Genomic DNA, 15,963 nt, shown 5'->3' with positions numbered 1-15,963 from the left:
CAAATTTCAACCTGCGGCCTCCAGGGTTTAGTTTTCTGTTGGTTTTTTTGTCTTTTCTCCCTGCCTGGAGAAGTTTTGCTCCTGGCTGGGGGAGGATGGGGAGTGTACTGCCACACAACCCCAGTTCCCTCAGCCGCTCCTCATAAGACTTGTGCTCCAGGCCCCTCACCAACTTGGTCACCCTTCTCTGGACACACTCCAGCACCTCAATGTCTTTCCTGTAGCGAGGGGCCCAAAACCGAACACAGGACTCGAGGTGCGGCCTCACCAGTGCCCAGTACAGGGGAACAATCACCTCCCTTCTCCTGCTGGCCACACTATTTCTGATACAGGCCAGGATGCCGTTGGCCTTCTTGGCCACCTGGGCACACTGCTGGCTCGTATTCAGCCGGCTGTCAACCAGCACCCCCAGGTCTTTCTCTGCCGGGCAGCTTTCCAGCCACTCTTCCCCAGGCCTGTAGTGCTGCACGGGGTTGTTGTGACCCAAGTGCAGGACCCGGCACTTGGCCTTGTTGAACCTCATACAAATGGCCTCAATCCAGCTTGTCCAGACCCCTCTGTAGAGCCTTCCTACCCTCCAGCAGATCAACGCTCCCACCCAACTTGGTGTCATCCGCAAATTTACTGAGGGTGCACTTGATCCCCCCCATCCAGATCATTGATAAAGATATTAAAGAGAACTGGCCCCAGTACTGACCCCTGGGGAACACCACTTGTGACCGGCCGCCAGCTGGATTTAACTCCATTCACCACAACTCTTTGGGCCTGGCCATCCAGACAGTTTGTTACCCAGCAAAGACTACACCCATCCAAGCCATGAGCAGTCAGTTTCTCCAGGAGAAAGCTGTGGGAAATGGTGTCAGAGGTTTTACTAAAGTCGAGGTAGACAACACCCACAGCCTTTCCCTCATCCGCTAAGCGGGTCACCTTGTCACAGAAGGAGATCAGGTCGGTCAAGCAGGACCTGCCTTTCATGAACCCATGCTGACTGGGCCTGATCACCTGGTTGTCCTCTACGTGCCACGTGATGGCACTCAAGATGATCTGCTCCATAACCTTCCCCGGCACCAAGGTCAAACAGACAGGCCTGTAGTTCCCTGGATCCTCCTTCTGGCCCTTCTTGTAGATGGGCGTCACATTTGCTAACTTCCAGTCAACCGGGACCTCGCTGGTTAGCCAGGACTGCTGGTAAATGATGGAAGGTGGCTTGGTGAACATTTCCACCACCTTCCTCAGTACCCTTGGGTGGATTCCATCCAGCCCCATAGACTTGTGTGTGTCTAAGTGGTGTAGCAGGTCACTAACCGTCTCCCCTTGGATTATGGGGGCTTCATTCTGCTCCCCATCTTTCAGCTCAGGGGGCTGGGTAGTCGGAGAACAACTGGTCTTACTACTATTAAAGACTGAGGCAAAGAAGGCATTAAGTACCTCAGCCTTTTCCTCATCCTTTGTCACTATGTTTCCCCCTGCATCCAATGAAGGATGGGTATTCTAAATGCATTGATATAATGTGTTACGTGATATAATGCATTACAGTAACACATCTCTCTGGGAACAGAGGCCAGCTTTAATAAGCTACCTGAAGTCCAAATGACTTCAAAACACGTGCTCTAGTGCTAGTGAGTGCTTTGCTGAGCTATGATCTAAAGCAAATCCAGATACAAAATAATCAAGATCAAGAATTTACAAAGTAATCAGAATATGGAAGCCAGAAATTAGTATTTTTCATCTCAGTAGGATAAACAAGTACATTTTTTATAAACATTTACAAGCCTACTGTCTAATGACTGGAGATTGTGTAGTTTCTACTTCCCCAGAAAGTTTCAAGTATTTTCAGAATACAAGTAAGGTTTCACTCATTACTATAAATTATCGGTTAGAAAGGAAACTGAAGTCTATTTTCTAAAGTTCCTTTTCTTGATCTCAGAATGGCTCATAAACGTGGCTCTACTAGAAGAATTTTGGGTTTAACCGCACATTAGATAAAACATTTCTCTCTCACTCTGTACAGAAATATTTGTACAATTTTGATGAATAAAGACAAAAAGAGCATGGTCAAATCAAAAATAATGCTGTCACAGCAAAAATAAAAATTCATTATGAACTGCAAAGACCTATTGTGGCACTCAGTGCTTAAACCCAGAAGGATTTTTTCATTTATTAACACCCTGTCCTTGTTCAACAGCATACTAATGAAGTTAATCTAAAGGCTAAATTTCAATTATGAATCACAGAACCGCATCTCTGCTCCCTGATTGCTCAGATAATCTGAATCAAGCCTTCTTCTATACAAAGCACAATGGTTGACTGCAGATAAAAGTTCCCAAACATCAAAAATATTCAGTCCAGAAGGTAAAAATCTGACAAACACCTGTTTTCACATCCATTCAATAACTCTGTGGCAAAGTAATGATTTCTAATAACTTGACAGACTGCTCGCTCACTTAAAATATGCTGCACAGGTTTGAACAATAAAAGGAACAGCAAATGTTTAAATCTCTCAGGCTTGCAGCCAAGACAAAGTCTTCAGCCAGAGTAAAAAAAGGGTTTCCATTTGCTAAAATAATTTAGGAGAAAATGTTTTCCTCTCGAGTACCTACGATGCATTTGTCCTGGAAGAAAACTTGAGAGAACCACCAAAGGAAAAATCAAGATCAGCAAGAGGCAGTGCATCGCTTGGCAATTAATATGCATGACTACAGACAGAGATGTGGTGTTTCATGACATGTCAACGCAGCTCAAATAAGGAGCGAAGCCGCAGAACTGGAAAAAACACAAAATATAAGTAATAACGACGACCTGGGTCATTTGCTTCCAATTGCTTCTGCAAACCGAAGAGTGATGAATGCTCGCAAGAACGCCAAACCATGTTGCTATCCCATCTGAAAGACTGATATGAAGGAAACATTGCATCTGCTTTTTAACAAGACAATAAAGAGAAGTTGAACAGACAGCCTTTAGTTTTTAGCTGAGAGGACGAGGCACGGAAGGACTGCTCGCTTCTGATGGGGGCAAAAGGAGCAAACGGGAACTGGAACACAGGAAAGCCACAAGTTTCAACTTATCGCAAACCTGGGTCAAAGAAACCAGAACCTTTCAAATGATCTCTCAGAAGTGGTTTCACCATACAGTACATGCAATTTCCAGATAATATAGCAACTCTAGGGTCAATTCCTCCATTTCTCATGGGGAAGGAAACCCAGAAAGAGTAAATGCACCGTAACCAACCATTATCTGACCATCTCTAGGAGTAAAAACTTCACAAGAGACTTTCTTCCAAACCTAGGACAAGACAGTGATAAATTCCTGCTTTACCCATGCCTATCAGCTCCCATTCATACTCCAAGAGCGTTAAGCCCACAGGTAGAGAGAAGACTCCCAAGATTTGCTGCCATTCCATAGCACTCAAACACAGGTCAGGTATATTTGCCTACTTTTTCATTGAGTAAGACTTTTTAAATTTTTTTTCTCTTTCAAGTTAGACGAAGTCAAACATACACACCCACACCTTCACAGCAGCCGCTGCACAACTGAAGGTTTCTACTGTCCTAAACATAAATACTTATCTCTACAATTGTTCAATTCTATTTCTTCAGGATATAAGCACAAATACTGCAAATTTTCTACCTCCAGCCTCAATCTACAGGTACCCCTTTTCACTGCCTTTATTCTTCAAGTACATGTGACCCAGGGGGAAGTTATCAGTGCCCAGACGATCCTCAGACTCTTTAATAATTTTTTTCTTAAGTCATGAAAATAAATGCTTATCATTAAAAAACAAATCATATTTTTTTCCAGATTGCCAAGATATTCATGTTATCTGATTTGGCAATATTGACTACTACAACACTGATAGGTATATACAAAACGATTTGGCAATCGCATCCTTCCAAAGCACAAAATTCTCTCATTGTCAAATACCAAAACAGGCACTTTGCTTTTGTGTTTGACTGGATGCTGTGCAAGTTTTCCTCCATGCCTTAGACCTTAAATAAGCTGTTTCTCAGCAACATGCTCATATTTGTCAGACTGAGAAATAGGCACATACGTATATGCTTAGCAATATGCTGGGTGGAAGTGGGGCAGTTGTCATTCATAGTTTTTACCGAAATACATCTTAATTGAGTAGCAGCATTACACCACAAATGAGCCAGAAAAAAAGGCCAACAATAATGATAGACCACTAGAAATAATCTGTTGTCTTCTGGGTAAACTGTTCAATGCTAAAACTTATTATCTGTAAAAGCACCTTTTGAATCACTTTTGTTTTGCCCTGTGGAATACCTTAATGTTTCTATTGGTAATAAAATTTCTGGCTTGCAATACTGCCCTCGTCTATAAGACTGCAAGAGAAGGGAAGGGAAAAGATGAAAACAGGGAAACAGAACCGCTGTTATTATTAAACCTTTAAGTTACAGAGTTAATTCCAGCTAAACATTTTTATCTGTTGCACTGTTTATATGAAGTGGATTTTTTTTCTAGAAAGGAAATCTAATTTTTGCACCCGAGCGTCAAACAACTCCATGGTCATCTATATCTGCACCGACTGTACTTCTGCTACAAGTAATCTGTTAAGCAGCACATCCCCAGCTGGGGACTGTAATTAGGGTGCAAACTGCCATACAATCCCCTTGCCAGATTGATGAAGGAGACCTCTTACAAGGTGATCCAGAAGGCAGTGTTGAGACCATTAATCATTTATCCATCGAGGAGAATACAAAAAGCTCTGCCACCCAGAGCATTACACTGCAAAAGTATCTTGACAAAACTAACATCTAAAAAAGTAGTGAAGTTTTAATTATAAGGTCAGACACTGGTTACTGTATTATTTTTACAAGTTTTAGGTAAGTTCACATAAAAAAAGAGATATTCAGTTTTCAGACAGAATTTGACACTGATACTTTACTACTCCTTTTAAAAGCTTGATAACAATCAGCTCAGAGCTTTTTCAGCTCTGCTAGCAGCATCCCCAGATAGCAAACCAATGTAATAGTAATCTACAGAGCAAGCTTAAATACACTGCCAGGCTGCCAGTATTTCAACCTGCAACTATTTATTTTGGGGGATTTGAATCTACAGAAAATGCAAATATTTTCTGTAATGTGTAATTGCAGATATTGTTAGTACAAAAATTCAATCTACAGTGAGAACATCAAATCTTTAACACCTGCCTAATGGGATCTTCACTGTCCATCCTGAGCACATAAGTCTTGACTCAGCCAAACATCAGCTAAAATTTTTTAAATATGCTTACTACAATGAAATACCTCAAGCATTTAAAGTTGAGTTCAACCTTAAGTGTTTCCCTTCATCATTCTTATTTGATCCAATAAGCAAGCCCACACCATCCTTACAGAACTCATACTACTAAGAGAGAAAAAATGCAAAAATCAAGATCACTTACATAGTCTAAGGGTATATTGCTACAGTTTGAAGTATTTTTCTTTGGAAACAAGTTTTTAACCTTCTTTTGTATGCAACCTCATGTTTTACTTACCACACACCATCCAAGATTATCAGCATCAAAAGTTTCCTCGCTATATCTATAAGCTTCACATATGTTTCACCTCAGCCCAGCCTGAGGATTTGATGGTTGGGCAGGGAAAGGGAAGGAGGTGCGCTCCCCTCCCTTGAATTATAGGAATTTAATAGAATTGCCTAGGAGACTTCTGCTGCTTCAAAAGCAAACAAAATCTATCCTATACAGCTATCTACCAGACTAACAGAAAATACATTTTTCTGTAGAATGTGCAATAGGGAGGAAACTTAATCCAAACACATCATTACATAGTCAAACAGGATTTCCTTACAAACTCCAAAAACTATCCCAGCAAAGGCTAGCTCCCAGTAACTTAGCCTAAAAAGCAGTCAGCAAGCAAGTACTTTTTTTTTCTTTTTAACTGAAAAAGCCAAATCTAAGTCATTTTCCACAGATCATCAACAAACATATCTGAAATCAAGGGGAGAAAAAAATCTGCCACCTGTCGCTATGAAGTTAAACCAATTTAATATTTAAAAAACATTCTTGCTTGCAAATTATGATAATTCCCCCACAACTCTCCTCATTCCCTAGAGGAAAGAGGATTTTTTTTCTAAAGGACAGAGCAAGGGAGGCAAAGAGTAGCAAAAGCATCTCAGGAGAGAGAAAATCCCCAAAAAATTTTTAGCATCAAGTGCCTTTACAATGAGGATTCTTTTGCAAACATAACTGTAGACACAACAAAGCTTTTCATTTGTTTCTGCAACACTGGGAAACTTTTGATTTCCAAAACCCTTGCTTGCACGAATAAGCACACAAGTAATCTTCTGAATATGCTAGTGAGAGAAGGAAAGCAGAAATAACTTCATTATCATTATACAGAACCTTATAGGCAGCTGTGGAAATCCAAGTTTCTTAAAAATCATTGCCAAGATGAAAAACCATAACCCATTTCAATGGCACATTCTATCATATATCACTGATTCCCTCAATATTTGCATTTTGCAATATAGCCTGAACTAACAATAAGAGCTCAGCAATGTAGGAGGAGCATGCATAGGATAATTCACATATTCTAAGCCACCATATCTTTTTAATAGGAGTCAGCAACATTAAAACATCACCTAAGAGAACAGAGCATAACTTGCAAACACAAAGATGCAAACCTGAAGGTGACAAAGATGGAAAATCAAGTGTGGCATCATTTACTGAAAGGCTGTGATAACAATCTAGCAGAGACTTAACAAGAGTTTCAAAAGTTTTTAAAAAGTTCTCTCCGCTAGGGCCATCCAGTGTGCACTGCAACTTCTAATCCTGCTGTTACTATTTCTTGATGCTTGATCCTACACAATGGAATAGAAAGTATTAAACACAGCACACGACTGAAGTAATGCTGCAATACTTCAGACATTTAGTCAACACACAAGGTACTAGTATGTGATCTTACTTTCAAGTAACAAGGACAAAACCTGCCTCTCCCCTTTTTGAGTCTTGCTGTGTCATCACTTCCTGGCATTAATATTGCTCTCATCCTTAGGCAAACCCTTAAAGACTCTGATCCTTTATATCCTTTAAAGGGAGCAATTAATGCTGCTATTCAAAGTTTCTGACCTTTAGCTCTCAGTCCCAGTAGTGTTATTCAGATTTTTCTTCTCAAGTTTAGCAGAAAAAAGTAACTATTTGTGTCTTCCTGAAGGCAGACATGCATTAATCCTAACCTCAAACTGGAGTCAATTTTGGAAAAGTAATTCCCAAAGTTTTCACCTCCAAATGTGCTCCTCTGCAGTATCAGATGCTTCCCAAATTCTGCCTGCCCTTCCAAATCACTTCAGTTTAGATGTTCTGCCTTCCAGAGGTATTTTGGCAAATTGCTTTGAAAATGCCTTTATAGCTGCATAAAGTTTTGCATCCCATACTGGATTCCCCCTCATCATCCTCTGCAGGAGGTTGACTATTGCTATGATTATTTTCAGTGATGCCACAGTACTAAGTTCCATTTTCTCTATTCCTGCTAACACCACTCCCCATTCAGCCTTCCTGACCCCCTTTCTTCTCCACAAAATTATTTACTCAGCTTCCCTGTTGCCTCTTTCAGAAATATGTGTAAGGAGCATCCCAGAATCAAAGTAATATCCTTATTATGTGTTGTCTTCATCTAATTTGTATTTTTAAACTGCCAAACACAGAGGCTGATACCTAGAAAACCAAGAAAGCATGTCATCTTCAGAACTGCCCACAAAGGCATCTTGCATTTTCTTTTCAAAGTGTAATTAATGTATGCTGTCTTTTACAAAGGTGCCAAACACCTTGCACACACACACCCAAAAAAACCCTCCAAATATATCCTACCCCTCCCAATAGCTCAAAAAAAAAACCCAAAAAACCAAACAAATCTGGTAATTCTAGCCCATCAATACCTTTCTGCATTAAACCTTTCCTGATAAGAAAGTCATTACAGCTCATCTAGAAGACTGACAAGCTAATATTTCTCTAGACTGAGAGAAAGGGTATTCCACAGCCGAGACTCTTCCAAAAAGCCAGGGAAAAAGTTACACCTATTTAAACAGAGAGTGAGCCAGGCTCAGCTAGCGCTGTGCAGGGAAGAGGCAATCAACTTGACAGTAAATGTAATTAGTGTTATACTTCCTGCCAAAATTAGACATGATATAAGCAAATATATCAAATGAATTTGACATGATATATTACCATTGATGTGCCTAAATTTATTAAATGGGGGGGGGGGGGCGCGGGGAGCAGGGGATTGGCTTTTGGAAGGGTGGGAGTAGGGTTTTTTATATTTTAAGAGAAAAAACAAATCTTGACATGCCTCCATCATTTCTGTCTCCATCTTGTTTGTTCATTAAAGTTTCTCCTCTCCTTTGTAGTTCCTATTTCCATCACGGTCAGAGTGACACAAAACATCCTCTTTTTGTTGCAGCTCACTGAAATCGAAGCTGCATCATGTCTCTTTTTCATGTCTTTTCTTCCCTCCTTGTCATTCAGAGGCTTCAATCCATTTGGTTTCTGAACACATTTGCAGTCCAAATCCATTCCTTGACACCAGCTTGCTTGTTTACCTCTCCTCTTTCTCATTTGCACTCACCAAAACTCCTCCCCATCATATCGCATCCCCATTCCAAATTCCTACCATCTCCTGGTTGTCACTCACACATCCCTTTTCCCTGGTCCCAATACCAAATTTGCATCATCTTTGCAAACTTCCTAGTACAAGCAATTTTCTATCATTTTAAACACATTCTACTGTTTTCCTTTCTATAAACCACACATTTACCTCACCACTCCCTGTCAACTTGTAAAGCTTCTCTATATTTGCTTGGTGTTCCACCAGCTTAGCTTCAGTGCAACCCATTGTCCCAGTCACGTTTATCTTGATCATTTCAGTACGCTGACCAAACATCTCGGACTCATTTCACGTGTCCTGGAGTTCAGCAGAACAAGACAAAATAATAAGGTACTGCAGCAACCTCTGCAAAGAAATCCTCCCTTACCAAATTCCAGCCTCAAGCTCCAGAGATACAAAAAATGAACCAGAGCATCATCTAGAACTGAGAAGGGTTAACAAAAGCCTCAGAAAATAACTTGAGAGCTACTCTATCAAATGTATGTCTTTAATACCTAATTTAGACCTGATACTGGAGAAGAAAAGAGAATCCTTCCCAGCTCAACGCCAAAGCAGAAGTAACAGGAAGACAGCAATCCTCAATCCTCTCAGAGCTGGACCTGGAGATTAATGGGCTTCTCTGTTATATGGAAAAAAATATTTAAAAAAAAAAAAAAACCAACACACACACCCCCCACACACACACCTCCCTTCCCAAAAGAAAAAACAACTGAACTAGAACTGAATGCTTATTTTCTTTTTGCTTCTGCTAGAAAGCAACATTAAAGATTTCATTTAGAGGCAGCTAAGTTTTATTCCAGAAAAATGACCGCTTTGTTTGGTGGAAATTTAACCTTTTGCTTACTTTGTCTCAGTTTCCATTTTGAATCCAAGTTTTACTTAAAAATACTACAACGAAATACGGCAATGTTTAGACAAATTCAGCAAGTTCCCAAATCACTTTACGTCTTCCAAAACAGTGACCTTGTACTAGCAATACGCTCTCCATGGACCAAATTGTGTCCTCCCTAACTGGAAGCTCTGCACCGCTCAGTTTTATGCGGCACCTGAACTTGCCACTGAAGTACTTGAGATGAAAAAAATCTAGGCCAAGCGAGGTATTTATGACTTTTTTTTGATGGAAAGTTTAAAAATTACTCTACCCCCAAAAATAAGTCTTTAACTGGACTTGTCTTTGCTATTCCAGCAAACACAGAGCGTATTGCTGTTCATCTCCTGACAAATTACTCTCAGGGAGAATACAAATCACCCGTGCTGAGCTTCAGAAAGGCTCTGGAAGAGAGCTCTCTTTCAACCCACTAGAGACAAAAAGGCAGCCACAAAACAGACTCCGTCCCAGTGGAAAGCCTCCCTCACTCATAAACACGAGTTTTAATCCCATTCATTAAAGGCTGAATTGCACTCACCTTTATTGTGCTACATCTTCAGGTTGCTCTTCAATCCATCACATTTTTTGCTGTGGGCGTATTCTCTGTTTTATTAACTGTAATTTAATTCAATGCATATTCCTACACAGGACAGGTTATTTTCCTGACTGTTTCAGAACATTTCACGAGATGGAGCACAGATGAATTTTTAAATAGCAAAACAAGACACACACAAAAAAAAGAAACACAAGAAGAAATTCCATTGTGTGTTTCTGTTGGGATGGTTTTGTAAAATAAAGTTTGCCATATCTGTCAAGCCTCCCAGCACCTAAGTTTTCTTTCATGAATGAATACCACACACTAAAACCTGATGCTACATGAACTGTACATCATTGCTTGCGATAGTTGCAATCACAGAGTCCACTGCTTTTGCCTTTACTAAAGCTGTATATTGTGTTTACTACAGATATCTGAAATTAATTACAGAATCTTAAATATTTGCAGCCTACAGTTTTCTAAGTATCTCAGAAGCATACCTTAATGCCCAGGAGTCACTACCTCCATACTGCAGTACCCTCAGCCTCACTGCTCTGCTCTCTACTGTCTGCTGACATCTACTTTGCAATGAAAACCCAGCAATTCAGTGAGATTAGGTGCCTAAGCAAAGATAAAAACATCTATCTGAAGACTGAATACCACTGTCCTGTCATACATATACCAAAAAAATTATTTTTTTTTTATGTATATACTTATATATCCCACAATCTGCTATGGCAAGTTACATTCTCCACAATCTCCTGTTCAAAACACAGCAGACAGAAACTCATGCTGCTCTCACCATGTGCTGAAACAAAGCCAATATGAATTACAAGCCATTGTGGGAGATGGATCAGAAACGGCCATAATTATACCTAACAACTGAAGAGATTGTTTCATTTGATCTTTCTTTTGGAAGGTTACGCCAGTCTGAAAGAGCCAAATGGCACGTAATATCTTTTAACTGTCCGTTCTTCACAACCTGCAGACAGACAAGGAGTCCGCCCTCACTCTGAGCAAGGCTGGGACCAGAAGTTTGCCACATTAATTTAGACTATCTCCAACCTTTCAAAAATACCCACTATTCACTATCAGAATATCCCTTTTCTGCAGAAACACTTACATTTTCTATTTCAGCAACTGAGTCAGGAGGGTGACTATTTCTCCACTTTCTAATAGTTTTTAAGTAGTTTTAAACATTCATTTCATTTATAAAACCATTTCTTTTCCCTCCCTCCTCGTTCATACTACCCATTCAGGTCACATCACCTCAGCTGAAATACTTTTCATACTTTACTGCACTGCAACTCGGTTTACACGCTCTGCCTTTATCAACGGACAGTCGGCATCACCAGGGGACATCGGAGCCACTGCGGGTATCGGACAGCAGATTATCTTGCATGTTATTCCATCTCTGCTACCGCCTGCCCAGCACACACGTGGATACCATACATCACACACACATTCTGGCTCCGCTCAGCAGCCCCACAGAAGGCCGGTTTCTAACGCCAAGTAAAGGGGACAGTGCTTTAACAGGTAGGCAACAGGGAGGCACAGCCTAGCAGATAAAAAGACAGCTTAGGCGGGTAGGATTTACTACATCACTAATACAGTTTTTACTTTGCTTTCTCGGTGGTCCTTGAATCTCTCTTTCCTCACCCATTTCATACACTTTCTCAAAATAGCTGCCTGCTATGTGAGTGCAGGTGGGAAAAAAAACAACCCACCCCTTTTTAAAGTAGCTAGCTTATTTTCAGACGCAAAATATGAGCATTAGCTAGATGAGACTCAATTAAAAAAGAGAGAGAAGCAACCAAAAAGCTTCTCCAAAAAAATTAGCAGATTTTGTTTCAGTCAGAATAAAAGCTTAACAAATAAAAATCCATTAGGAAAGGAAGCGCAACTAAAAGCATTCCCAACAAAAATGATGCAGCATGTCCTTAATACTCAATTGTTTAAACTAGATACAGCAGAAGTACAACGGAATGCCTAAAGATGACTCAGTAAGGAGGTATTCAAAGCAGAAATAGCATTACCAGCATGCTTATGGTAAGCTTGCTAGTCCAAAGCACAGTATTTTTTGGTACTCGTGTTCAAAGCAAGACTGCAGACAATGAGCACTTCTGCTTAGACGCAGAAGTAAGGCAGGATGGTTCGTCTCTGACTCAGAGGCTGGACCTCTGCAGACGCACAGAGCGAGCAGAGAAACCTGCCTTCCTTGCAGAGTTTCTGGTTTTAAATGACCCGCACAACTCTTTTATCCTCTGGCACAAATCCCTGGGATTTTTTTTTTTTTTTTTGCCGGTGGTGCTTCACCTGTATCCCCTACCACTTCATCACCACCCTGGAAGCAGCTTTGGATGTGGTGGGATGCATGGCTTCCAGAAGGAGCACCACGGGTTTCAGCATCTGTCGGCACCATCCCGGCCTCGCCTGGCAGTCACACCTGCATTTCACAGCATGCCCTACCATTTACTTTACATCATCTTGGGGCAAACAACAGCAAAGGTAGCTTTACCAATATCTGGAATGCTATGTCAGTAATAAATTAAGATTTCAAAGCTCTGGCGAAGAGCTGGAGCACATGTGGGCAAAACCTCACGGCACAGGAGGACGCAGAACACACGGAGCAACACGCCACGACAGCACAGAGATTTTTGGCCAGGAAGTCTGATTCCATCTTATCATGAAACTTGATTATAATGAGGCAAGACAGCCCATCCATAGCTTCTTAACTTCTCTGATTTACAGGCAAACCACACGAGCTCTCACCCCCAGGCAGTCCCAGCAGCACGCCCTTTCCTCAGCCACACTGGTAACACAGGAGCCTGTGAACTGTGGCCAAGACAAGACAAATTTCCATTTTCTGGTGTGTTAACAAAACAACAAAGCAGCTATGTTTTGTGAAAACAATGCTTTTGTCTCACCATACTGAAACATAAACCCCCGAGATTCAAAGAAGTTCCTAATGATCAACAACCTAGACACATACTTTTTGAATATGCTTCAAGGCAGTGCAGCAGGACTGCTTCCCTCACCTACAAAGTGCCCCAAGAAGCTCCCAGAACCACCTTTGCATCAGGCGACTCCAGCAGACAGGTTTCCGCTTTCCCCCCATCCAGCCCATCGATAGCATTGAGCCCCGGCACTGCACACACCATTAAAGCACAGCGTATACCTCTAACGAGAATGGAGAACTTATGTCCCTGAACAACAGCCTGGAGGCATTTCCATCACCTCTTTAATCTGCAAAAGCATCCCTGCTGCTCAGCTTTCGTAATCCCTTTCGGTTAAGGTATGGGGGCGCAAGCAGCGTTGCAGGGCAGGGAAGCAGAGCAGACACAGGTATTCATGTTGTTGGTGCAGCACTGTCAACTCGGGGTATTTTTTGTATTTTCTTATCCCACTCTTTGCTTACAGCCTGCACAGCCAGATGAGCTGAGTTGCCTTGGACACCTGGATAGGACCATTCGCATCACAGCACATCTTCACCACGACCCCCTCTGCCCACCCACCAACAGGAACGGGAATCAAAAGCTTCCAAAGTGCAACCACCACCTGGTTTTTCCACTCCCCAAAACCACTCTCGCATCGCTACCTTTGCGCTGTTACTCAGCAGTGAGCTTGGCACAGGGTGCCTGCAGCATCTGGCATGTTTCACCCACTCCAGCTCAGGCTCCTCACATGCTCTCCTCTACTACCAGCCGCTGGGATAGTTGCTGCTGTGCCCAAATACAGAAGGAGCAAGTGTCTAAAACAGGCACGAGAGCTCTGCTCACCTGTCTGAGGGCAAGACATAAAGAGACTGAATACTGGTTAGGGAAAAAAAAAAATTATATTGAAGTGCAAGGAGACCTATGGGAATCCCCGCTTCTTACTCACAAAACCCAGAACTTTTGTGCCGTCAAAGGCAGCTAAAAGCAGCAGCATGAGCGTCTCCTACCAGAGCAGCGTGTCAGCAAACACGCGTCAGTCGATCCTTATCGGTAAGGCTTTCTAGTGAAGAGACGTCCCTAGAAAGCAGTCACTACAAATACAGTTTTCCTGAATGTCATTACTGATCCAGAAGTAATGAAATAGCAGATAATCCGGCCCCAAGGTACAAATCAACCACCTACCCTAATGCATACAGATGGAGCTCAACAGCTCTTCTGGTCTTCCATTACCAGAGTGAAATGGGATCTCTGAAACACCATCATGGCAAAGCAGAAGAGAAGCTTACTAATGAGTGGTGTTTATTTCTGATTCTTCAGAAAATGCTTTTAAATGCTGCAATCTGAAAAATTTTGTTTTCGTGTATGAAGATGAGCAGACACAGCTTTCCCTCACAGAACCAAGATAAAAAAAGCAGAATGTACAACCTCCTGCTCTTCCCTGATTTTGCAGAAAAGGCTGTGCTGAGAACAGCGTCTAAATACTTTTTGTAATAATCAACAATGAAACTTTACCCAGTCCCACCAAAGAAAGGCGCAAAACTCTCATGACTTACAGCAGGATCGTGCTCCTCTTGTTGATGTTGCCATCAGTTAAAGCAGTAACTTCCACAATGCTCTAAAACCGACTGGGCGAATGTGTAAGGTGCAGGCAGGCAGAGTATCTCTCCGCTTCCATCCTTCGGAAAATTTAGCACTTAACACCAAGAGCCTACTCCCGCAAAGACGTGATGTTATGCATTTTGAGCTGACCACGTCCCCACAAACCAGCCAAGCCAACACACAGCGTCGCACACACATCACACACCCCAACGTATCCGTACCTGTCATCATCTTCTTTGAGAAGTATCCCTGTGCTCAAGCATGTTACTTTAATACCATCGCTTTCATCTTTGACATGACATTACTTAAACCTCACTGAAATCTTCCCAGAACCTAAAGAGTTCACCACTTTTTTTAATCAGTTCCCTTAAAGTTTGAAGATTTTACGATGCAAGTTGAACAGCCCCGCGAGGCACCTGCGTGACACAAGGCACAAGAAGCAGCAGCTCCCTCAGTCACCATGCTCTCTCTTACGTACTTTCAGCGATACCTAGTTCTAACAGGTACGTTGTCCCGCTCACCCACGCACAATATGAAGACCTCCCCCGCACGGCTTCTGTCAAAAATTACCTTCTCAGGAAATCAATTCTTTAAGCTGATTTTTTTGTTTTCGTTAGAGGAGTTAAACGATGTATTTCAATTATGCAAAAGAGCTGGAGGCAGCGGTCAGCAAGTACTTTTACGACCCTCATCTATTCTTTTAAAAGCCTTCTCCAGAAACGCTCAGGCAGGCACACGAGTGGGAGGGAGGGAGAGAGGAGGAGGGAAGGCACACGACTACAGCTAGCCCTCATTCATATCTTCACACGAATAAAGTCCAAACTCTCTACGGTTTGACCTTGAATGGATAACGATTCACAAAACAAATAAAGCGACACGCGTGACAAATTCAGACTAAACCTTCGGAGTAACGACCGGTTAAGGAAGCCGCGTATTAGAGTGCCTTCTTTAAAATCACCGACTGAGGAACGAATGGAGGGAAAGCGACAACTCCAACACAATTTCAGCGCTGTGACGGGGGGCGGGTGAGTGAAAAAGTACGATTTTATCAAGCCATCCCGCGTGACGAAAAGCACAAACCCCAGAAGAGCCAGCTCCGCCAGCAGAACCCCGGCTACTTCCAAGAGCTCCCCGGCGGACCGCACTTCGCGGCCGCTACCGCGCCGAGCCCGAGCGGGCGGTGAGGCGGCGGCGCGCTGCCCTAAGTGGCCGATACCTATTAAAAAACTTCACCTGTTTCGCGCAGGCTGACGGTGCTCCCACACCGTCCCTCCCCGCCCCGGGGCGGCTCGGAGGAGCCGGGGAGCCCAGCCCCGGGAGCGAGCGAGCCAGCCAGCCCGGGAATTTCAGCCGGAGCCGTCCCAAAACCCGCAGCCACTTCTCCAGCGCGGCGCGGCGCGGCGC

Source organism: Haliaeetus leucocephalus, unplaced genomic scaffold (genome assembly GCF_000737465.1).
Source record: "Haliaeetus leucocephalus isolate CR32 unplaced genomic scaffold, Haliaeetus_leucocephalus-4.0 Scaffold451, whole genome shotgun sequence".
NCBI lineage: Eukaryota > Metazoa > Chordata > Aves > Accipitriformes > Accipitridae > Haliaeetus > Haliaeetus leucocephalus.
This window is presented reverse-complemented; position numbering follows the sequence as displayed.